At 32.5% G+C, this 27,260-nt stretch overlaps 3 pseudogenes; 2 read left to right on the top strand and 1 right to left on the bottom strand.

The window, feature by feature from the left end:
* Window positions 1-148: 148 nt before the first annotated feature.
* On the bottom strand, window positions 149-5,848 carry LOC132799739 (vicianin hydrolase-like; annotated as a pseudogene).
* Window positions 5,849-7,471: 1,623 nt separating this feature from the next.
* On the top strand, window positions 7,472-10,734 carry LOC132799587 (uncharacterized; annotated as a pseudogene).
* Window positions 10,735-13,246: 2,512 nt separating this feature from the next.
* On the top strand, window positions 13,247-23,970 carry LOC132799590 (uncharacterized; annotated as a pseudogene).
* Window positions 23,971-27,260: the final 3,290 nt, after the last annotated feature.

Consider the following 27,260-nt stretch of genomic DNA (forward strand, 5'->3'; position numbering starts at 1 on the left):
AATTGATTTGGCAGGTTTTACTTTCTATGTTAACTTTATATTGATAAATATATATATATATATATATATATTTTTTTTCTTCTTCTCTACAGATTTTTTTTTGGGGGTAATATTTACTGATATTTCTTTGGTAAAGTATCCATAGATATAATAAATGAAACTTTCCATTAACAACAAAGATGCAACATACAATTATAGTAGAATCCATCTAGTTGGATATTGATTGGTGGATAAAGAAGATGTTTATCTCCACCTTATTTTAAGAAAGAAAAGAGGGTGTCTGAATTATTATTATTTATTATCATTTCAGTTGAGGAGGAACATCTTCAACCAATAAGCAGAGTACTTGAGATGTCTCTTCAAATTGTTTTTGAAATCAATGTATGTGAGGCCAAATCGAATAGTGTAACCAGAACTCCATTCGAAATCGTCAAAAAATGACCATACATAATATCCTTTCACATTCGCACCCTCCCTACAAAAAATCACACATTAAAATTATTTAATGTTTTCACCATGCATAGCATATATGGTCCAATCACTTTTTTTATTTTTTTTTTTTGACCTTGTAGGCAGAAACACTGACATCAAAATTGTTAAAATTAATGTTTCTTTGATTTCCCTCTACTTTCTAATAAGAATATTATGAAGAAGTTTATTCTAGAATTAATATATTATTAAATGGTATATATATGTATATATGCATATATATATATATAGATAGTCATGAAAGTTGTATTAACTCACTTGATGGATTGTAGAAGATAGGTGAGACGGCCATGCAGGTATCTTATCCTTGTACCATCCTTGATAGCCTTCTTTACAGGCACGGTACTAGTATTTGCCTCGGCAACACCTTCGAAAATATGTATTATACATAGTATACTTTAAAATAATAACTTCACCTTAATTTTTAAGAAAGTAATAAAAAAATATTTCTATCTATTTTCAACAATAGGTTAATGAAATTAATGTTTGATTACCGTTTTCATTGACGTATACTGGTGGATTCTTGTATTTATGCTTTATATATATCAGAAGCTCACGAATTCCTCTCGGATATATGTAAAGCCAGCCGACATCAGTCTGTGATACCATTCAATTAAATATCAATAAAAATGCATATATATAATTTTTTGCTCAATGAAAAAAAAAAAAAATTGGTAAAAATGTGAGTGTAGTACATACACGTTGACCGATTGATACCCCATTTTTCTCCGCTGTGGCAAGAAAATGAAAGTGATTATAATTATAAATGCTAGTAACATAATTTCATTGATCTAATTAGATAATGAGATATAATTTTGATCAGCATACCTGTGAGAGTAGCTTGCATATCTACGAAGAAACTGTGGTTGACAGTAGCAGGGGTTGTAGCATCCGCGTAATTGGTAGTATAATAATTCACGCCAAGAAAATCTATTGACCCTTTTAGAGCGACCGATTGAGCCTTTGTGAATTTGGGCAGCCTACTTCCCAACAACGATTTCATGATTTTCGGATAATCACCATATGTAATAGGATCAAGGAACCTACAAAATCATTGATAAACAAATGTTAATGACAATAAGTAATTGATCCAACTTTAATTTACTCTAATTTTTATGAGATATATTGCGCGGAAACATTGGCAACACTATTTTTTTGGATTATGATTTAGAATTTGAATCCTCAAACGTATAGTATAAGAAAGAATAAAATAAAAATAATAAAAATAAAGAAAGAAAATCATGAGACATAAAGATTAATAATATACATGATTTTGTAGGCATTTAAACAACATTGACTCACCATCCCAGAACAAAGTCCAAGGCTCTAGAGGCAGCTTTGCGGCTGGACTCTGTTTTGAATTTTGGTTGATACCAGTTGGTAACTAATGTAATTCCTATTTTTCCCTTTTGAGACGCCTGCATGTACTCAAATCTTGTAATTAAGCTCTGGGTCTCCATAAGAAAAATATTATGATATATATTAAAAAAATGTTAATTAGAAGTGAGAATATAACATTATTCGATTATTTGTTTCTTTTTGCATAGTTTGGAGGTAAAAATTAAATGTGTCATCAATAAAATTTTATCAATCAACAAATTAACGTATAAAATTCAATCAGAAAGAGATTTTGAATATGATTGATGAATGATGTAAACTAGCATACACAAACCTTGTACTTTTGCTTATACAGTTTGACAGCCTATGCATGGGCAAGGAGGAGATGATGGCCCACAATATTAGGCTCCGTGGCAGAGTTTCCGGCCGTACAATTTGCCACGTAGTCTGAACACCGACCAGGAGCTGACGCACCACCATTATACCCATTTATGCAATAAGCACTGGGCTCGTTCAGGGTGGCCCAATTCTTGACCCGATCTCCAAATGTTTTAAACGCAAGCTGTGCATATTCTCTAAAATCTTCTCTGTTTTAAATTAGTGATAAAAACACAAATTCAAAATGGTGGAGTGTTAATCAATTAATTTATGGTGTTACATTAACTTGATTTGTAATCTTATGTGACTTACACAATCTTAGGGATTAGAAATCCACCATATTCATCATCAAGAGCTTGTGATAAATCCCAATGGAAGAGTGTCACAAAGGGCACTATTCCTGTTTAAGAGTATAACCAATTAATTAGAGACATATACTTAATAGCATCATTTTTGTGAAAAAAATTTTAGATGCAATGAAATTGAATATGACCATTAGAAAGGACCTCATTGATGACGTTGTTATAGAATTGAATTCCTTGTTTGTTAACTCCACCTTTAACTTTTCCAGCTGCACATAAAAAGGTTAAAATTTATTTGTCACATTTAATTACAGGGTGAATTGAGTGGGGCGTAATTAACCATTTTAGATATACAAATGGTCTAAAAATTAAGGTTTATAGGAAATGTAATCTTACTAGGTAATAGCCTGGGCCATGATATGGAGAATCTGAAGGAGTCCAGACCAATTTTTTTCATAAGTTTTATATCCTCCTGTGTAACATTAATTTGATTTATTCGTGAACTTATTTGTAGATAATTTTCTGGCAACATTTCGTGTTTAATTATCATAGACTATAAGGCAGGGCAATACCTTGTAATGATGATAAAAATCATCAGCTACAATCCCTGAGCTTCTATCCTCAATCTTTTCTGCATATCACCATTAAATTTGTCCAAAGACTTGCATAATCAACTGAACAGTATATTAATTAATAGGAAATTTTAGTAATTGGATTATCATTATTGTTGTTGTTGTTGTTGTTGTTATTATTATTATTATTATTATAATCAAGCTTAGCTTCTTCTTTTTTTGTTTTTTTTTCCTTTTCAATTTCTATAAATATTCTTTCAAAATGCTATTTGTTACCATTTATGACAATCATTAGTTGAATATTTATATGTTATTTGATAATTTAAATAAATGATTGTATGTAAAAGTTTATTTTTCTAAATTAGATTTTTAAAATAAAAAATCAATACATAATTAAAAACAAACAACAAGCAATAAGCATGTTAGCAATGGTCCTATTGGTAACAAAATTATCACATGTGATAAATGTAAGACTCAACATCCTCATTCATTGAGCTTAACAACCAACTACATTAATGATTACCAAAAAGAAAAAAAAAATTCTTAATTTCCTCAAACATTTTTGTTGACTCATCATTGTCATATAAAAAAATATTATTTATCATTAGTAATGAACGATAACTAATGAAACTTACATATTATATGACAATTTAAATCATAACTATTAAATAGTTTAGTCTTTAAATTTTAATATAAAAATAATAGATTAAATACCCGCACTTAACTGCGACAAATAGCAAAACTGTTCACATATAAAAATTTTGGTTTTTATTTATATTTTTTTGTACATTAATTATTCACAAATATGCCATCATCTGTCATTGGTTTTTATCTTAAGCTTCGCTGGCTGAGTAGATTTAAATTTTATAATGCTTCCGGCAGGAGTTTTACTAAAAGTGTTTTAAATTTTGCAAAGATAAGATTACCAAAAAGTTGTGTTTAAACATATTACTATTCATGAAAAACATGTCCAACAATTATTAAAAAATTTTGAAGTACCAGAATTATTCAGAAATGTCCAAAAAGTTGTGTTTTGACAAATTACTATTCATAGAATTATTCATGGAAAACATGTCCGAATTAGAAAATGTTCAAGTAATAGAATAAACTCAGAGAAAATAATATTAAAATGGTTTGAAAACGTTTACCTTCTTACCTTATTTTCTTTTAATTTTTTTAAGTAGATCGGTAAACAAAATGACATACCCAAAGTATTTTGTGCCTTCCGACTATTCAACTAAAAACTTTAATACATGTTTCGTTTAATTAGTAAGCACGCCAGTGAAACGACAACGACAAATAATAATAAAAAATAAAAATAAAAAACAAACAAAAGGGTAAGGATCACTCTTTTAATAGTTGTTTTTAAATTTTTATTATTATTATTTTTTTTTTTGACAATGTAGATTCCTTAATTTGATAAAAATTAATCTTTTGATAAATTACTTTGTATTACAATTTACTGGTAATGTATTATAAGATCATTAGACACTATCAAAATAGTCAGTAGGCAATGTGTCAACCAGCAAAGCAAAGCGACTGTCCTACCTAGCAGAAAAAAGCAAGACTGACGAAGCACCTGCCTTAATTTTGATTTTAGGCTACGAGCATCCAATGTCATTTCCAAATTTTGGCATTATTTTTCCATTGGATGTCCACAATGAAAAATTTGAGGTCAAATTTAGCAGCACATTTGGCACCATTAAATTAAAGTACGTGGGTCCGATAACTATATTCTACTTTCAACATGACGATTTGCTTTTGGTTGGCAAAACGTGGATCCTATTTCAATAAAATAGAATTGATAATTTAACAATAATATCTGTTAGCATTTGTTATTGGAAGTTAAAATATTAAAATTTTAACGTTGTCGTTGCATTTAAATGTTCAATAATCCATGCAAATGTTGAATTCTAAAAGTGATATCTACCATTAAAATGCCTTTTTATTTTCAATAAATCAACTATTGAAGAAAAAAAAAAAAAAAAAGAATGACTGGCTGTCACTCGAAACTTACCTATTCAACTATTAATTCGCCCCCCCCCCCCCCCCCGAAAAAAAAAAAAAAAAGAAAATCACTTTCTTTCACGTTATGCATAATTGTGTATAAAGAGACATTAATTGAATGGATTAGAGAAGGAAATACTTTCAGATAGAAGAGAGACAAAGAGAGAGAGAACCTGGATGATTTCTAGTAAAAGTATCCCAAACGCTTGGTCCCTTTCCATATTGAAGAGCTGCTCCTTCAGACTGAGAAATCAAATTCAAGATCTCAATATATAAATTATAAATGAAGAACTTATTAAATTTTATCCCAAAAAAAAAAGAAAAGAAAAAGAACTTATTAAATATTATTATTTACTTTGAGATATATATAATTCCCTGCAACTGCATGTATATATGTATATCCACTGGAAGAAATTGAGCTGCAATATGTGTACAACATATAGCGTGAAGATGAAGATTTATATACCTGGTAAGCAGCAGAACCAGCTCCAAATATGAAATGGGGTGGAAAACTAGTTCTGTTAAAGGGCATTGAGTAATGACTGGGTTTCACTGCTTCTCCACTGCTTGTAGTGCTGGGAAACACCACTAAGGCCATCAGCCAGAACACCGAAACACCACCTTCAATTGCCATGTCTTACTTCTCTAGCTAGTTGCTGAACGGATGTCACCTTGTTCCGTCATATATAGACTTTAAAGCTGGAAAGAGAGGAAAAAAAAAGAAAAAAAAGAAAAAATGCTTTAGGTGTCGGGTTCAATAATATTAAAGTTCAATTTGACAAAATTTCTGATAAAAGTAATTTTTAAGGTCTAAACCTTTTAGTATTTTTGAAAATGTTTAGACAATTTTTTTTAGATTTTTAAAATAATTTTTAACTAAAATCATAAAAAAAACTATTTATGAAAAATAGAAATAAAAACAAAAATTATTTGAAATAGAAATTAATAATAAAAATAATTTTACGGTACAAATCGATCCGAATACAAATTACATCAAAATTATTTTTTTTAAAAAAATATTAATTTTTATTATATATATTTATATTATTTTTTAAAAAATATCAATTTTAAAGTTTGTACAATAAAATATTTTCTAATTATAATTTTTATGAAAAGTTTAAAAGTCGTTTGCTTTTTCGTTCATTTTTGTTTGATAGCACGTTGCCCGTGTCAGGCCATTTGGGTGGACTTTGTGCATTCTTCATCTATCGTTTTCTTTATCTATTTAACTTTACATATATAGATATACATATATATAGATATATGGCCAACGTGCTATGCACGTGTGTACTCATAACGTTATAAGTCTAAGCCAACTCCTGTAACTGTGTATACAAAAACCCTAATAAAATAAAAAAATAAAAATAATCATTTTTTGAATTCGAGAAGATAGAGATAAAGAACAAAGCCAGTATTGGAATTCATAGAACCTAATTAACCAAGCAAATCCACCATATAAGGTAAAATTGTGAAATCCTTACTTGGTACGGTTTTGATGGGCCACAAATTTTAAATGTGGCATATAAGGTAATGCTATCAGAACAAACCCAAGGCTAGTATTGAAAAAATGGTAACAAAATGAATTAGCCTTGAAATCAGTAAAATAGTCAAAGAATTAAAAGATTAAATAGCAAACACAGGTTATAGAAGGCAATTTTCATTCATAGATTACATATATTATGCTACATCACCGGCTCTAAACCAATTTCTCCTTTTTATTCCATTTCCTTGCCAAAAGTTTCCCTTTACATTTTATTAACCCAAGGCTAGTATTGAAAAAATGGTAACATAATGAATTAGTCTTGAAATCAGTAAAATGGTCAAAGAATTAAAAGATATAAATAGCAAACACAGGTTATAGTAGGCAATTTGCATCCATAGATTGCATATATTATGCTACATCACCACCGGCTTGAAACCAATTTCTCCTTTTTATTCCATTTCCTTGCCAAAAGTTTCCCTTTACATTTTATTACCAAATAAATGCCTAATTATAAATAAACACTCTTTTATAGTCTCACTCTTGCTTTCTGTCGCTGAAAAGCTGAAAAAACACATAAATCTTTCATTAGTTTCACCACTTTGGTCCATAAACATTTTCTGTTAGATTACTTAACAATATGAAAACTTTGTTTATTTTTCAATGTTTTTTGGTTTGTGTTTCTCTGTAGTCTTGCCCCTAGCAGCTGTACAACGAGGCTATATCGCAAAATTGCAAACGGGCAATTGGATACGTCTCTCCCATTTCACAAGGTCTAAAATTGCTTTCCTTTCTCTTTCTTTGCTTGTTTTTCAATGCATTTTTTTTGGCTGACATATTAAATATAAAAATACAAAAACAAACATGTAAATTTTTTGTTAGCATTGATTAGGAAAAAAAAAAAAATGGCTTCCTCTCAGGTTGAAATGGCTTCGTGTGCACCATTTGGTTGTGTTTTGAGGGATCACAACCGGCGAGATCGATGCAGAGCAGAGAGTAATGCCAGAGCCACGCAAACAGCATTGCAAAAGAACTTGAAGAACTTGGTCAGAAACCACCTCCAGACTTGCGTTTCAATCTCTCTTGAAACCTCACAGAACCAACAACAAATCAACGATCCAGATTCTTCATGGATTAGCTCAAGACAGGCACGGATTCTCGGAAGGTCGGGTGCAAGAGATGCTAAAGAAATGGTGCCGACCATTGAAGCACCACCAACAAACGACGTCAACACCTTGGGGTTGGCAAATTCGCCAACTTCATCACCAGGGCCATCAACTTCTAGGAGAGAAGATAACAATGTTCTGGTTAGATCAGATAGTCTCGGTGAAATCTCAAGCCTTAGGGCTTCTTCTCTTGTACAAATATGGGAGAGAAGGCTAAGCAAGTCTCATAGTATGAACTCCAATGCAAGCAGGTGTGATTCTGGCACTAGTTGTAATGAGATTGCATCCTCTGCAGCTTCATCTGTTGATGAAAGATTCGATGTTTGCCCCGCGAATGAGGATTCTTTTTCGGCTTGGAATGGCGAAAGGAATGCCCAAAGCGATCAACCATGTTGTTCTTCGTCTCAAGAACAAAGTCTGGATTCAGGAGAAAGTGAAAGGGTAAGAGTGGCAGATATTATTAGGAGATTCACAGCTGCTAATCAGGTACAGAGTTCATTATCTTCTTTGAGTGATGATAACTCTAGCACCAATGCATCACCGTCTGGCGAGCACGAATGTTCCTCTACTCCGGATCAATTAGAGCACAGAGGCTTTTCTCCTGTTAGATATTCACCTCGGATCAGAGGGAGACAGGCTTTTAATGATTTGCCTATGCAAATAGAGCGTGACAGGAATGGAGAGCTTGAAAAATTGGTCGATCGCAGACTGGTTTCGAGATTCCCACAAAAAGATCAAATTCAGGTAATGCAGTCTCGTTTGTACCAACACTTTTAAGGGAACCACAACAACTCAAGTGGCAATGATTGTCCTGACTTTCATATCGAATAACATTCCATTTATTGATTGCTATTGAATTTAGTACTATTTCTAAGAACATAGCATGCTCTGTTTTTGCTTATTTGTGTGCAGTCTTTATTGCGGCATAGATTGCTACAGAGCAACATTGCAATTCACGAGCAAGAAGGCCCAGAATCAAGATCATCTCAATTCAATAAACAACCACAAAGTTCTACCATCATGCATTTGAGGTAAATCCTTTTTTCACTAAATCTTGTATTTTGAGAATGTGCATTTCATTAAAGATTTGAATGCATTATTTGTAACAAACATGTGTGTGTATTTGTATCATATGCATTATTTTTGTACCATTACTAACATAAATTATCCCTCCATCAAGAAGGCCTCAAAGGGAGATAGCAAACGACACCATAGATTCGGACAATTCTTCCATCCCCATTACACCTAATGAAGGTGCACACAATCATGAAGCTAATTGCACTGAGCAGCAAAGTCCAGTGCTTGAAGAAAATTCATTGTCGTATGCAAGTGAAGATCTTCAAGAAAATTTGAATCCAAGTTCTGATGTTACATGGAAAGGAACAATTTCAGAGACCGGAAACCTTGAGTCGCAAAAAACAACAGATTCAACCACGTTGTTTGATGGTTGGTATACAAATGATGCAGCAGAAGAAGTCTGCAATTCAGAGAATGAGATGTGTCGGTTACGCGAAAGGTAAAACTTCCTCCACCCTTTTCCCATTCCCTTATTTTAAACTTCAAGATAGGTCTAAGTATAGTGAATTCAAAAATAGGTAGCATGGGTGGATTCACATATGAACACTGATCATCTAATCTACAATTTCATGACTCATAATTAGAAAAATATTTATAGAATATGTGTTTTTATACATTCCATCACTGAGATGAGTTTGTGATCTGCGTATGCATCCATTGCAGAAGAACAGTATCAAATATTCTTTGCAGTGCCTTTAGAGACAGAATCGACAAATTAATGGTGACTCACTTAGAAAGACAAGTACGTCAAGAAAATGAAGAAGAAGATGAGGAACAAAACAATGAACAATTGATGACTTTCCTGCAAAGGCGTGTGCATCTGGCAGAAACTCAACAACAACATCAACAAGAATTGGAGGAGGAGGAACAAGAACAACAGCAACAATAACATCTACAAGAGGAAGAGAAGGAGGAGAATGATGAGGAAGAGGAAGAGGAAGAAGAAGAAGAAATCGTAATTAGTGGTCAATATCAAGAGGGCAGTGATTATATTAACCAATCCACTTCTTCACTGCAAATCCCTCCATCATCTCTACTTGGTTCATGGGGATACCAGGACAACGAAGTGGGTGATGAGTCTGATCTGGCTACATCCACATCTCCAACTCCATCTCCACACCAACATTTACCTTCTCAAACTTACTATCATGGTACTACGCAATGCTCTCCGGCCAGAATTACTTCTTCAATTGTAAGTACTTTTTAATTTTTCTTTTTAAATCTGTTTCAGTTGCTTTCTGTCTATGATTCTCAATTTTATGTTGAAATTAACAAAATTCTATTGGATTTTTGTTAACTGGATATAGGAACTGGAAGCGATATACGATTTGAGAAGGCATATGGAGCAACTGTCTCATGAAATGTCTGAGCTGAGAAAATCAATGAAGGTTTGCATGGACATGCAGATGACCATGCAACAATCCATTAAACAGGAAGTTAATTCAGGTTTGTACATTTAGTTCTATTAATTTCTTCTAATTATGAAATAGGCTCATTGTTAATCTTTCTTCTTCCATTCATTTATACTCCAATAATTCAACAATTAAAAACTGTGTTCTTTTTGGTACGTAATTATTATATAAAAAGTATATATGGAAACTGAATATTGCAGCTCAAGGAGAAGGAACATCACGTGAAGGGGCACCAAAGAAAGGCAATTGTTGTATATGCTACGAGGTGAAAGTTGACTCACTTTTGTATAGGTACTTGCTTAATTTTGAAGTTTACAAACTTTTTTCCTTGATTAAACATTCAAAATATATTTGGATATATATATATATGTATGTATGTATAAAATTTTGTTGTATTGTTTCAGATGTGGGCATATGTGCACTTGTCTAAAGTGTGCACATGAGTTGCAATGGAGCAGTGGAAAATGCCCAATTTGTGGAGCTCCAATAGTGGATGTTGTGCGGGCCCTATAAGGATACATAGAAGACAAATTTTGAACGAGTTCTTGCACTAGAGGACCGTCTACTTTTTATTAAGAAAATGTTAGAGTGAAGCGCATACATATTCAAGGAAAAAAGAAGAAGTTTAATTTGTTTGTTAACATCATATATATAAGTCTACTTTGCTCTATACATGACTTCTTTTTGTGCATGTCTAATAAGTATTACAACCATCAGAAATGGTTTCTCTTTTCTGCACACATATATGTTTTTGTAATGTGTTTTTTGAAGAGAAACCCACATTAGCAAGCCCGGTTATTCTCTATTTATATAGTTTGAGAAAAGACAAATCTCGTGGTTGTTATCTTACACATGTTTTGTCTTGCTTCAAAAATTATTGAATGAATGTCTTGGTTTAAATAACAATATATATAATGTTACATCTCATTACACTATGGATAGGGGTTCTCCCCCCCCCCCCCCCCCAATCTTTTGTACTTAAATGTTTGATAATTTGAGAAAATCTTTCATATGTGTTTGTTTTTTAATTTTTCTATGCAAATCTACTTTCATTTTCTCTTTAAACCTAAGTTAGAATGCAACTTTCATTTGCCTTCAAATACAGGTGTATTATTATTGTATGGTGGTAATAATTTTAAAATTATTTTTCGCAGAAAGGAAAAAAATAAAAAGGATAAATAAAATAAGAAGGATGGAAAGTGAGAATTAAGGAGAAATACATTTTGATTTCTTATGTTGTTTGGTACGTTAGAAAGAAAGAAAAGTATCATCTCGGTTGTTTTGTATTTGAGGTAAAATTAATATATCAGGAATGAGTAGATTTATTTTTAGAGCTAATTCTATAATTCTCCATTTAACTGACCAAAAAAAAAAAAGGAAATTGAAGCAAATTTTTTTAGCATTTCTCTCTCCTCACTCTGACTCAAACAAGCTTTTACTTGAAATATTTTGGTTTTAGAAGCAACACTAATTAAAGTACATTAAAATGTATCTACCCTTTCAGGTGTATATTTTGCAAATACCTAACTAATACACAGACACATTAACTCCGTGATACTATTTTTTTTCTCTCTCTAATTTTTTTTTTTCATGCCAATAAAACTTGAGGTACTAAATAGAAGCTAGCTTATAAATATTTGGTTGCTAAAATGCGAATGACCAATTTTGTATTGTAAAATTGGCAGGTTTATACGTAAAATTGACCAATTTTCTCTTTATATATATTAGTAATTTTTTTTCTTTTTTTTTAGGCCATAAAGCAATTACATTTGTGAAATAATAAGATTATGTTTCAAAAGATAAAATTTCATAAAAGATAAAACTGCTTTGTGAAATAATATATTAGAGAATCATAACTTTTTTTTTATTTTTTAAAGTACATTATAATTTGGCCTACAAATGTTTACCTAAATAGAGAAATGAAAAAGAAAATAAAAAAAAATCTGATTCTATATAATTATATACTAAATTAAGTGCTATAGGTCTATGTTCTTTTTTTTTTTTTTTTTTCTCCATTGGAACGAATTGTAGTTTAAAAAAAAAAGAAAAGAAAAAAAACACAAGTTGCAAATGATGAAAAAAAATGATCAGAAACAGAATCTCACTTTTAAAAAATATAACAAAAAAAGAAATTTTCTTTTTATTCGGGTTGTTGATTAACATAAAGAAATAAAACAAATGGGTAACTTTTCTTTTTTTGTACAAGGTCTATTATTTGGGTTTTTTATCATTGATAATTGTTAAAGGTAAACTAATTATTTCATACACTTTTGTGTTCTTACTCTAAGGTCAAATCAGCAATTGCACCGATCAAAACAGTCAAATTTATTTTGTGTTAAAGATTGATAATGGATGCACAGTCCCAAAAAAAAAAAACAAGAATGAAAAGAATACAGATTAGATCTCAAAAGCGCCAAAGATCACATTATACATATGATGGTTAGTTTATTTTTCATTATTTCTTTATTAATCCAATCTTTAAATTCTTGGAAGCTTTTGTTAAATAGATATAAATATATATATATTATTATATACTTTGTAATTTTATATTTAGACTATTATTTTGTATTTTAAATGTTCATCATTATTCTTATTATTAGAATTTATTATGTAACATAAATAATTAGTCAAAAAATTGAGAATACAATTTAGTAGAAAAATAGAAGAAATGCTTGGAGCATGGCTTTAGCTTTATAGTATATTCTAAAATTATATTTGTAAAATATTTTTGTAAAAAGGGCAAATAAATTTGTAATTTTTTTTTTCTTTTAAGGAAGACTATGTTATGCAAATCTGATGGTACAATTATTGTAGGTAATGTTGTAGGTAAAAAGGACAATTATTTATTTAGTCTCATTAGTTTGCTATGTTGTAGGTAATGAAAATCCTATCAATTCTGATTTCACAAAGAGTGGTGATTGCGGATATGATGGTACAATTATTGTTATACAGAATTCCAATTGTCATAAGCAAATGTACTATTATAATTTGATTATTTACTAATTGTTTTATCTTTTTTTCGGGGATGAAGTGGAATGTGGTGACTTCTCAACTATGGGTATATTTTTAGGATTTTATTGTTTTTATTTCAAAATTGCTTATATTGCTTATATTGCTTATATGTGAATTTTAATAGTATTCACCCTTTATGAATTTAATGCAAACTATTAGGATATCGGAGATCCTTGCAATAAATGTGAATTTTGTGGTGCATTATTTTGGTATGATGAAAGGGTTAGACAGGATTACAATTCATCAAAACCAAAATTCTGTTTGTGTTGTATGCAAGGGAAAGTGGAGCTTCCAATGATGCAAGACCCTCCTTAAATTCTTAAGTATCTACTTTATGGTGCAGACGACAAAAGCAGGCATTTTCTTGAAAATATTCGGTCATACAATAGCATCTTTTCTTTTACATCCATGGGAGGAAAGATCGATTCAAGTGTAAATCGTGGATGAGGGCCTCCTGTATTTAGGTTACATGGTTAAAATTACCATAAGATTGGAATTTTATTGCCGCCAAAAGGTTCACTGCCAAAGTTTGCGCAATTGTATATTTATGACACTAAAAATGAAATATCAAATAGAATACAAGCTGTCAGGTAATCAGTGTTTTCCGAAATTTTTGTTTTGCATACTAATATATATAACTACTTATGCTAACAATGATTGTTATTTTTATATATGTATCAGCCAAAATTTCGACATCAAAAAACTGCACACTGAGATTGTTCATGACTTGAAGATGATGCTTGATGAGCATAATGTTTTAGTTAAGTCATTTAGAATGGTAAGGGATACAATTCGACAACATGGCTCCTCAAATTTGAAGTTCAGACTAATTGCAAGGAGAGAAGGAAAAGGAGAGAAGGAAACGGAAGGATGTACAATTTACCAACTATAGCAGAAGTTGCAGCTTTGGTAATTGGCGACTTTGAAACATCTCCGGCTGATAGAGACATTATAGTTGAAACTCAAACTGAAGAGTTGAAACGGATCAACGAATTAAACGCTTCATATCTTGGACCTCAATTACCCTTTGGTTTTTCCATATGGCCAGGATGGATATCGAGAGGATGTTCCACTAAAGCAGTCAGACACAAAATCATCTGCTAGAAGGAAATGGTTAAGCATGAGAGAATTCTTTGTCTATAGATTGCAAGAAAGAGATAATGAGTCCCCAAATATTTTATTCTTAAAAAGATTGTTCCAGTAATTTTTAGTTGATGCATATACGATGGTTGAATCATCGCGTCTATCATATATACGTACCATAAAAAAGAATTGAGATCCGAAATGTATATAGGTTTGGCGGAAGCAATTTTAAGAGGAGAAACAGATGTTTCTTCACAAAGAAAACGTGTTATATTGCCTTCTTCTTTTACAGGTGGGGCACGATACATGATTCAAAATTACCAAGATGCAATGGCAATTTGTAAATGGACTGGATACCCTGAGCTTTTTATCACACTTACATGTAGTCCAAAATGGCCAGAGGTTGTTCGTTTTGTAGAAAGTAGAGGTTTAAAACCTGAAGACCGGCTAGATAAACTTTGTAGGATATTCAAAGTCAAGCTAGATCAGTTGGTAAAAGATCTTAGACAAAACAAGATATTTGGAAAAGTCAAAGCATGTAATTTTTCATATTTATTTGATGAATGTTTTTTTATAAATTGCATCCTTTAAATAATATTATTTAACTAATATAAATATAATCTTACAACAATATATATATATATATATATATATAATTGATGATATATGTTTGCTATCATAATTTTAATATTAAAATACGTTGCTCCAATAATATACACCGTTGAGTTCCAAAAACGTGGATTGCCACATGCACATACACTGCTTTTTTTATATCAAGAAGACAAATGTCCAACAGGTGAAGATATTGATAAGATCATTTCAGTCGAAATTCCCGATGAAGCAAATGATCCAGAATACTATGTTGTAATTAAAAATTTGATGATGCATGGACCATGCGACAGCTTAAGAAAAAATTCTCCATGTATATTGGATGGAAGATGTACAAAATATTTCCCCAAAAGGTATGTTGATTGCACTGCAATTGATGAAGATGGATATCCAATTTATAGAAGGAGAGACAACGGAAGAAAAATTGAAAAGAATGGAATTGCCTTGGATAATAGATATGTCGTTCCGCATAATCGTTACTTACTTTTGAAGTATGGTGCTCATATGAATGTTGAGTGGTGTAATCAGTCAAGATCTATTAAGTATCTTTTTAAATATGTCAATAAAAGACATGATTGGGTCACCGCAACTTTTTATGGAAGCGCTAATGACAGTAATGTGCATGGTCACATGGATGAAATAATATGTACTATGATTGCAGGTATATTTCACCATGCGAGGCAGATTGGAGAATTTTTGGTTTTGATATTCATTATAGAGATCCTGCGGTTGAGCGATTGAATTTCCATCTTCCCAATGAGAAAAACATAATATTTCTAGATACTGATTCGATTGATGCTATCATAAATCGAAATACCGTGAGCAAATTGATGTTTTCAGCTTTGATGATGCAAATAAAAAATATGTTGAAGCGAGGGAGTTGACTTATGCAGAGTTTCCTACTAGATTTGTATGGAAGAGTTCAGAAAGGGAGTGGCATCCAAGGAAGCGTGGATTTGCAATTGGATGAATGTTTTTTGTGCCTCCAGGATGCGGTGACATGTACTATTTGAGAATACTTCTTAACATAGTTCGAGGATCAAGAAATTTTGAAGAAATAGTGAATATAAATGGCATTCAATATAATTCTTTGAGAGATGCTTACTATGCACTTGGTTTGTTAGATGATGATAAAGAATATTTTGATGGTATAGCTGAAGCAAGCCATTGAGGATCTGCATATTATTTGAGAAATCTATTTGCAACTTTGTGGCTGTCGGATTCGTTAACGAGGCCTGAATTTGTTTGGGAACAAAGTTGGCGGTATCTATCAGATGATATACTCTACAGACAATGCAACATGCTCCATCATCAAGGTTTTATATGTTCTTTAATGTTTTTATTTACATAATAATAATTATTAGTATAATTTAATTGTTTATTTATTCTACTTGACAGATTTGCATCTAACTAACGAAGAGATAAAAAATTACACTTTTCTAGAGATTGAGAAGATCTTACGGAGCAGTGGAAAAAGTCTTCGTGACTTTCCAATGATGCATTTCCTTGGTACCATTGATGTTTCTTGCTGCCAAAATAGGCTTATACAGGACGAGCTGCGTTATGATAGAATTGCTTTGGCTGAAGACCATAATAAGTTTGTATCAAATCTCACAGTTGAATAAAAAAGTGTTTATGAAACAATTATGGGTGCTGTTGAAGGTATCAAATCTGGTATATTCTTTGTGTATGGATATAGAGGTACTGGGAAAACTTTTATCTAGAAAACTCTATCAGTAGCATTGAGATCAAAGGGAAAAATTGTGTTGACTGTAGCATCGATGGTATAGCATTTCTTTTTCTAACAGGAGGTAGGACAACACATTCAAGGTTTGCTATACCTCTTGCTCCAAATGAAGATTCAACTTGCAACATTAAACAAGGTAGTCCACTTGCTGAGTTGATTGTCAAAACCGAACTTATCATTTGGTGTAACACCCCGTCCCAAAGTACAACGGAAATTTTCCAACTTTGACCGAGGTTGACCGTTGACCGAAGGGGTCAAACGTTGACTTTTTGACTCGGATGGAATTCTACGATGAATGAGGTACCGTTACGAAGTACACATTGGCACGAGTTTGTAGACTAGTAGTACGTCGAAAACGGAGCTACGGTTTGAAAGTTATGGGCAAAACAAGTCGGGATTCAAACTGTCGAAAAGGTGCCTAGAGTTGACTTTTTATGGTTGTAGAATTTTGTTTTGACTTTCACGTGGTTGTAAAGTACTCGTCGATATGAGTTCCTAGACTAGCGGCACTCTTAAATTGGACATCTGGTTAAAAAGTTATGGACGTGTGAAGTTTCCGACTACCGTAATATTTTAATATTTTTGAATCGATGAACAGTGAAATGCCACGTGTCGACGTCTGAGAGGTCCACGTGGGTGAATAGTGTCACCCACGGTGGCTTTTATTTTGGCAAAATGGTGGGTGGCCACATGTGCCAGCCACCCCTCACCACCTCCTCAATTCCGATCGACCACCCAAATTTCACGGCCAACAGGCCGGCGACAGCCATTTTTCCCCTCCACCACCGGCCACCGCCAATTTACCCAGTTTCCAGCCACCCCAAGCCACACGCGATGGCCACCGATGACGCCCAGTTTCCGGCGATCCCGAACTCCAAGTTTCCCGGCCAGACGCCACCGGATGCGCCCAGATCGGGCCGGTGAAGTCGGCAGCGGCGGGTTAAGTTTTTCCGGCGATTCTCGCCGTTTTCGGCCAATCCAGCTCACTCCATACCTCTATCCCACCATTTTCGACCCTTCTGAGTCCATTTCAGGGGCTAGGTTGCCTAAAATCCCCACTGTTTGAGAGATCCCTCAAGTTTAAATTCGGCCGAAGCTTTTCGGCCAAATTTCGGCCACCGCCGGTTGAATTGAGCTCAATGGAGGTCGGTAATGTGATCCTTATCTCACAAGCTTTCCATAGACTTATAATTTGTCAATTTTGGTTAACGTTTGTGTTTAACCCCCGGGTACCGAGTATTATTTACCCGAATAAAATATTAATTTATTTGACTGTGTGTGAATTATTGTTCTAGGAGCACGTGTGCGTCGTAGAATTGATCCGATGGAGGATTTTAGGTTAATTGCATGCTCCAGGTGAGTGACCCACCTTGAAAACTATTTTGGGGTAATTAATTATATTTATTTGGTGTTAAATTGATATCTGGAATTACGCTTATATGGTGGAAATTTAATTATAATTGTGGAAAAATATTATTTTATAAGTACGTATATGTTTATTTGTGCCAAACGGAATTTTGGGTTATTAAGAAATCCCCGATTTTTATTATTGTGATTTAATTGTATTTATTACACATGAGCAAAGTATTTTCATTAATTAATTGTGTTTGGATTTTTATATTATTTTTTTTGGGCACAATTGGTTTAAATATTTTAAGGAAAATATTTGTTTGGATTGGTGGTTTTAAATATGATAATTATGCCCGTGGAATATTATTTGATGGACTTTGTGCTACGAGAAAAATTATTTGTATATCGTTATCGATGGTTTCGTACCGGAAATGTTAAAGGAAAATGTGGGATGGTGAATTTGAAAACTGGTATATTTCCCACGGTGATTTTTGGAAAATCGGTACGGTAATAATTAATTTAATAGTTGGTTTTAGACGCACTCATACAGTATTGGTGTTCTGGTTGTATATGTGGATTAGCGCGCAAGTTATTATGTCTCCCCTAGGTCCAGTGAGTCGCCATTGGATCGAGGGCAGGCAAGTCTTATATATTGCGCATCAGCTGTCCCCCTCCGTGGCCGGGATGACGGTTTCAGCAGCGGCGCTGTCGGGACGCTAAAGCACCGTATGCAAGTTTCTCTCTTTAACCTCCTCGCCAGTCTGTGCTCGGGACGCTGGATATCGGAGGGCATCACTGGTATATGGTGTGGTGCGTCAAGTATAAAATTTCGGATAGAAATTTCAAACCCTAAAGTGTTCAAAAATTATTTATTATATTTTATTACATTTTATTTATATTTGGGTTATTTAATTATTATTTATTAAATTAATTGATCTCTTGGTTTTCAGGAAATACAAATAACGGGTTTTGTGACAATGTTTTAAAAGGGAAACATTTCCAACGGAGTGAATAGTGAGGGTTTTGAGAGAAAATATTACTTTCAAATGTTTATCATTTATTTATTTATTTAATTGTTGGTATTGAGTAATTAAATTCCTTTTATTGTTATATTATTAATATTAAAAGTGCACAGTAGATAGGGCACTCACTGAGATGATTAGCATCTCATATTTTTAAATGTCGTTCCCCTAGGTCCAGGTTGGGAGACGTTGATCGTCCGGAGAGAGCCCGACGTCTCGGTTCAGTGCCGAAAGTCCAAGAAGTATTTCTTCCCTTTTTCCTCTTCATCTTGTATTACTTCTTTATCTGTCATCGTATTAATTTCATATTTATTTGTATAATGCTCTGCATATTTTATTGGACATTTATTATTAATTATGCACTGATTACTGTTATTCATTTGTAGTACTGTAAAGTTGTGGAATCAAATTGTAGTAACGTGGGAGGAATAAGGAGATGTTTACAGAAGTGTGTTTTCAGTGCAGGAAATTTTTTGGTTAGTCCTACCCTTAGGGGAGGTGCTGCCGGATTTTTCGTTGGAAGGTTCAGTGGTATTTCCCTAGGATCAGGGCTTGTCTAGGGTTCCGGTGAGGAATTTTAGATGGGTCCTGACATTTGGGATGAAGCACCTATGATGAATAGATATTGTTTTGAAGTGTTGGACAGGACTATGAGGGATATTTTAAGATTTAGCAATCCACTAAGTTTGGAGCAATCTTTCGGAGGTAAAACGGTTGTGTTTGGAGGAGATTTCAGACAAATTTGCCTGTTATCCCAAAAAGAAGTAGGCAAGACATTGTTCTTGCAACTTTAAACTCATCATATTTGTGGAAGTATTGTAAAGTTTTGAAGTTGACAAAGAACATGAGACTTCAAAGTATTGACTCGGACGTTGACAAGGATGAATTGAAGGCTATTTCAGAATGGATATCAAGTAGTGGAGATGGAACAATTGGCGGTCTGAATGATGGTCATGCAATGATTGATATACCTGATGATCTTTTGATAAAGGATACAGAAGATTCAGCTGCATCTATTGTAAATAGCATGTATCCTTCTTTCTTAGAGATTATTAATGACCCATCATGTTTGCAAGAAAGAGCCATACTTGCTCCGACTCTTGACATTGTTGAATCCATAAATAACTATGTAAGTTCCCTTAATCGAACTGAGGAAAATACATATTTAAGTTCTGATGCAACTTGTAGATCTGATTCGAACATTGATCTTATAGGAGATCTTCATACACTTGAATTTTTGAATGCTATAAAATGCTCCGGGATGCTTAATCATCAGTTGAAATTGAAGGTCGATGTCCCCGTTATGCTATTAAGAAATGTCGATCATTCTTTGGGGTTGTGCAATGGGACTAGATTGGTCATTACAAGGCTTGGCAATCATGTTCTCAAAGGAAAAGTTATTTCAGGAAGCAATGCCGGGGTTTAAAGTTTTTATTCCAAAAATGACTTTAACTTCATCGGACCCAAGGTTGCCCTTTAAGTTTAAAATAAGACAATATCCTTTGGTTGTATCACATGCTATGACTATTAATAAGAGCCAAGGTCAACCTTTTTCGCATGTCAAAGTTTTTCCTAAAAAACCAGTTTTCAGTCATGGACAGTTATATGTTGTAGTCTCCAGAGTTATTTTGTGTTCTTACTCTAAGGTCAAATCAGTAATTGCACCGATCAAAACAGTCAAATTTATTTTGTGTTAAAGATTGATAATGGATGCACAGTCCAAAAAAGAAGCAAGAATGAAAAGAATATAGATCAGGTCTCAAAAGCGCCAAAGATCACATTGTACATATGATGGTTAGTTTGTTTTTCATTATTTTTTTATTAATCCAATCTTTAAATTCTTGGAAGCTTTTGTTAGATAGATATACATATATATATATATATATATATATTTATTATATACTTTGTAATTTTATATTTAGACTATCATTTTGTATTTTAAATATTCATCATCATTATTATTATTAGAATTTATTAAGTAACATAAATAATTAGTCAAAAAAATGAGAATACAATTTAGTAGAAAAATAGAAGAAATGCTTGGAGCATGGCTTTAGCTTTATAGTATATTCCAAAATTATATTTAACAAATACTTTTGTAAAAAGGACAAATAAATTTGTAATTTTTTTTTTCTTTTAAGGAAGACTATGTTACGCAAATACAAAAAGAATATACATGTTGTATACAATGATTTACAATTTCTCCTTGTAACATGCTCATAGTAACTATATTTGGACAACATACAGAAAATATACCATCTCAAACAAGAGCATAAGATGGTCGTTTTGTTTCACCAAACACAAAGGCTATTTGTCAAAGTCAAGATTTGTTAAGAAGCTCACAAAGTTGCCCAAGAACCCCTTTAAGTGATGTCACATATGGTATTTTTATTTATTTATTTATTTATTTATTTTACATTTTAGCAGTTTCAAAAGATAAAGATTTACTAATAGAAAATATCAATTTTGTGGCACTTTTGCAAAGAGAAGGAGGGCATTGCACATTTGTCAATAATACCAACTTCTCTCAAGGGAGTTCTGGATATGATAAATGCAACAAAGCATCTACACCATTAAATGCACTATCTTCTGGGAAGCACATAATAATAATGGATACCGTTGAAGGTTTTACTGCAATGTCAAATACTTCTTTAGATAAACATGTTTCTAAAGGTTTTTCAAAAAACGCATGCAACTTAAATAATGGTACGGTGCTTTATGAAAAAAAAAATTCGGTTATTTAAATTAATACTATTAATTGACTTTTTTAGTCAAATCCATAATTATTGTTTCAGAAGTGATCATGGAAATAGATTTGCCAGTACATAATATTCAATCGAATATTATTGGTGTATTCTAACCTTTTAAAGTACATTAGTTACTTATTTTAATTTTTTTAATTTAAAACTATATGATTATTTATTTAGTCTTATTAGTTTGCTATGTTGTAGGTAATGAAAATCCTATAAATTCTGATGTCGCAAGGAGTGGTGATTGCAAATATGATGGTACAATTATTATTATACAGAATTCCAATTGTCATAAGCAAATGTACTATTATAATTTGATTACTTACTAATTGTTGTACCTTTTTTTAGGGGATGAAGTGGAATGCGGTGACTTCTCAACTATGGGTATGTTTTTAGGATTTTATTGTCTTTATTTCAAAATTGCTTATATGTGAATTTTAATAGTATTTACCCTTTATGAATTTAATGCAGACCATTGAGATATCGGAGATCCTTGCAATAAATGTGAATTTTGTGGTGCATTATTTTGGTATGATGAAAAAGTTAGAAAGGATTACAATTCATCAAAATCAAAATTCTCTTTGTGTTGTATGCAAGGGAAAGGGGAGCTTCCAATGTTGCAAGACCCTCCTTAAATTCTTAAGTATCAACTTTATGGTGCAGACAACAAAAGCAAGCATTTTCTTGGAAATATTCGGTCATACAACAGCATGTTTTCTTTTACATCCATGGGAGGAAAGATCGATTCGAGTGTAAATCGTGGGTGCTGTTGAAGGTGTCAAATCCGGTATATTCTTTGTGTATGGATATAGAGGTACTAGGAAAAATTTTATCTAGAAAACTCTATCAGCAGCATTGAGATCGAAGGGGAAAATTGTGTTGACTGTAGCGTCGAGTGGTATAGCATCTCCTCTTCTGCCAGCAGGTAGGACAGTACATTCAAGGTTTGCTATGCCTTTTGCTCTAAATGAAGATTCAACTTGCAACATTAAGGAAGGTAGTCCACTTGCTGAGTTAATTGTCAAAACCGAACTTATCATTTGGGATGAAGCACCTATGATGAATAGATATTATTTTGAAGCGTTGGATAGGACTATGAGAGATATTTTAAGATTTAGCAATCTAATAAGTTTGGAGCAACCTTTTGTAGGTAAAACTGTTGTGTTTGGAGAAGATTTCAAACAAATTTTGCCTGTTATCCCAAAAGGAAGTAGGCAAGACATTAGTCTCCCAACTTTAAACTCATCATATTCGTGAAAATATTGTAAGGTTTTGAAGTTGACAAAGAACATGAGACTTCAAAGTATTGACTCGGACATTGACAAGGATGAATAGAAGGCTTTTTCAGAATGGATATCAAGTAGTGGAGATGGAATAATTGGCAGTCCGAATGATGGTCATGCAATGATTGATATACCTGATGATCTTTTGATAAAGGATACAGATGATTCAGCTGCATCTATTGTAAATAGCACGTATCATTCTTTCTCAGAGAATATTAATGACCCATCATATTTGCAAGAAAGAGCCATACTTGCTCCAACCCTTGACATTGTTGAATCCATAAATGACTACGTGAGTTCCTTAATCGAACTGAGGAAAATACATATTTATGTTCTGATGCAACTTGTAGATCTGATTCGAACATTGATCTTATAGGAGATCTTCATACACCTGAATTTTTGAATGCTATAAAATGCTCCGGGATACCTAATCATCAGTTGAAATTGAAGGTCGATGTCCCCGTTATGCTATTAAGAAGTGTCCATCATTCTTTGAGGTTGTGTAATGGGACTAGATTGGTCATTACAAGGCTTGGCAATCATGTTCTCGAAGTGAAAAGTTATTTTAGGAAGCAATGCTGAGGTTTAAAGTTTTTATTCCAAAAATGACTTTAACTCCATCGGATCCAAGGTTGCCTTTTAAGTTTAAAAGAAGACAATATCCTTTGGTTGTATCACATGTTATGACTATTAATAAGAGCCAAGGTTGACCTCTTTTGCATCTCGAACTTTTTCTTAAAAGACCAGTTTTCAGTCATGGACAGTTATATGTTGTAGTCTCCAGAGTTACAACTAGAAAAGGATTGAAGATATTAATTTGTGATAAAGATGGAAAACCTACCAATTCAACCACTAATGTGGTCTTTGAAAAAGTTTTTGAAAATTTAAATTAATTATGTTGAATTGAAAATTTTAGTTTAATATTATTTTTATGATACTTTATATATGATTTGATTATAATTCATTTTTACATTTACTATCAAAATAATATATAACAATTGTATATACCGTGCATCGTACGGGTACGTATCTAGTTGAAATTCATAGAACCTAAATAAGCAAGCAAATCCACCACTTGCCCCTTAACCCCACCCCCCCAAACAAAACAAAAAAAAAAAAATCTTTCTACTTAGGATCAATTCCAGGACAATGCTCAAAAGGGAAAAAATAAATGGAATAACAAAGATTGACCTTAGGGGGCAAAAAAAAAAAAAAAAAAAAAAAAAAAAAAAAAAAAAGAGAATGAACATAGTAAAGACGAAAATTCAAAAAATCAAAAATCAAAAATCAAAAAAGATTTTTAGCTATGATTTTTTGAAAAATCATCATCAAAAGGGAAAAAAGCCAACACTAGAATCTATAAGCCTTCATTTAGAACATTCCAAGGACAAGTAAAGAAACACGAAAAGGAAGTTTGTTTTATGAAAGTAAAATCCACTTATAGGAAATTCTTATTTGTATATTCTTATTCTAAAATTATATTTCTATGTTTGGTCTAACCAAACCTCTATATTTGGAGTCTAGAATCCAATAAAGTTAAAAAATTTATAAAAATTAAAAGTCCTCGTACGTTTTTCATGAAGATGAATATATATATATATATATATATATATATATATATATATATATATATATATATATATATATATATATATATATATATATATTTTAACAAGACAATGTTAAATATTTTCCTTAACCTTATAATATTATTTTTGACGTTTTCCACCTAATGCATGTTTACCTTGCATTGGCCATATATGTTTACCCTATATAAACACACGATGTTACAGCAAGAAAAATTTCGCTCCATTTGTTTAGTTTATTAGCGCGCACAGTGATTACTGCATCCACCAGCTTACATCATTCAAGCATCTTTTATGTGTAGCAAAATTTATAAAATGAAGGGGGGGAAAAAAAATGAGGTCTCTAATGCGTTACAAACAGATGAACTAATTTGAAGCAAACAAGCGCCCACAACTTTCAGGACCGTCATTCTCGCAAAAAATGAAAATGTTCCCTGAAAATCCCGCAATCATTAGCGACACAAGCTAAGCATCATCTTCATCTGCATGTTATTGAAATTATTAAACTCTCAATGCTTGAGAGAACATTTTATTCCAAATGTATCAAATAAACAAATAATTTCATACATATATATGAAGCAAATATGTAACACATTAAATATAAATAGCATTTATATGAACAAACATACATCTCTAATTAATATAGACAAGTATTCTTACCAACGTAAAGTGGGATAGAGTAAATAGAACATTGTGTAAAGAGCCTTAATAAAGGGTAGAGTCAAATTATTAGACAATATACCAATTTGACACAGCAAAAAGAAAAATCTTTCCAATTAACAATTTTAATAATTGGCAAAGATGAGATGCTAGAAAGAACACTTAACAATAACGAATAAATAAATAATAAATAGCAAAACAAGGAAAAAGATTCAAGTTAGAGCAAATATGCTTGAGTTCTGGGTTCAAGATAACCGAAAAATAGCGTCCAAATCTTAAAGACCACCTACTCTGGCAATCCACTCATCTTAAAACCATTAGTGTTGCATCTGTTATGTTTTTCAACTTGCACAATACCACATGCTAAAATCCAACCTCTAAAATGGAAAAACACCTTAGTGTTATCCCCCATAGTTTCATACAAGCAAAGAGGATTTGAAAGCAACCATGGAAACCACAAGTATTGCCAGACACAATACTACATGGCAAGCCCATCAAGTACTCGAGCAGAGACCACTTTAACCTCATATCATCACATGCTAATAGGATACTCCTACATCAGGAGTATTGGATCCTTACCAATGTGGCAAGGTCAAATCAAGGATAGAATCCCCTTGATCCACTTTACAGTGAAAGATCCATAGACATTGGGTGAGACAAAGGGAAGAAGGTGAAGAGGAATAAGAAGATTGAATTGAAGAAGTAAACATTTTATAGAGAAAACAACTGGCATGTACTCAAAACATGTTCTCTAGTTTAAAACCACAATAATGTAGTTTAAAAAGTTTTTAAAAATAAAGGGGAAAAAAGAAAGTACAAAGCCAAACAAGAGCTAAATAACCTATAAAAAATAAATATTAAAAATTAGTATAATCAACTTCATTTTTGTAACTTGGAAAGCATGGTGGAACATGTCCACTTCATACATTAGGTTTCCAGAATATTAAAACGACACCAAGTGAGAACCACCAAAAGAATATAGTTACAGTTTCCCAGAGAACTTCCTGCAATAAAACCAGCATGATGGACAGCAGACTAGCTTACTAAGAGCAAGTCTCAGAAGATCACGTAGAAAATAAGGGCAACACAATGTCCAAGCACAAATTTCGCTTACAATACGGTCAGACAGTGATAACAAGTAGGTGAAGACCAAAATCAAAAAGAGAAAAACAATTGATGAGTGATCAACCAACTCTATCAAAGCCTAATCTCAAACTTAAATAATCATCAATCATTGCTCAAAATTCAAGTTAAGGCTTTGCTTCCCTTTATTATTTGTTATACTAATTTCAATAAACTCAATCTCAAAGTCCCTCGGCTTTCATTTCAAATGACAATTCAATATCTACTATTTGATCAGTATTGCCCTACTCTAGAATTAATATCCATCTCTATTCCTAAAATTATTACTTGAAAACCAAAATAGTTAAGACTTCCAAAGAAAAAACATGGGGCAGTTGCAAAAGAAACACTAAAAACTAGTATGAATTGTATCGTAATAACTAAAAAGTAATAGAATAGTTACGAAAACGAAAATAATAGGAAATGGAAGAGTCAATTTACGTTGCTTAAATTTTCTAACCCCAACCCACATCGTAAATAAGCATGGCACAAAGGAGAAGAAGGACATCTAGGTCCTTCAAATACAAATTCCTGCAAATTGCGCTACCCTATATGAATCCAATCTTGATCATACAAAAAATAGTTAAAAAATTTGAGCGAAAAAGGAACTAATTTTGAATAGGAAAGAGAAAATTGACTACCGAAATAGCGACGCTCATTGGCAGCTTTGGCCTTCTCGAGCATCTTATCGAGGTTTTCCTGCAGCTTGGTATCCCATTTCACCAGCTGGTTTACGAGCACTGCCCCAAGTCCCATCCCCAGCACGTGCTAAGGATCTGAATAAGATAAACACCAAAATTTCAAGAATAAATTCA

This window comes from Ziziphus jujuba, chromosome 1 (assembly GCF_031755915.1).
Source record: "Ziziphus jujuba cultivar Dongzao chromosome 1, ASM3175591v1".
Classification (NCBI taxonomy): Eukaryota; Viridiplantae; Streptophyta; class Magnoliopsida; order Rosales; family Rhamnaceae; genus Ziziphus; species Ziziphus jujuba.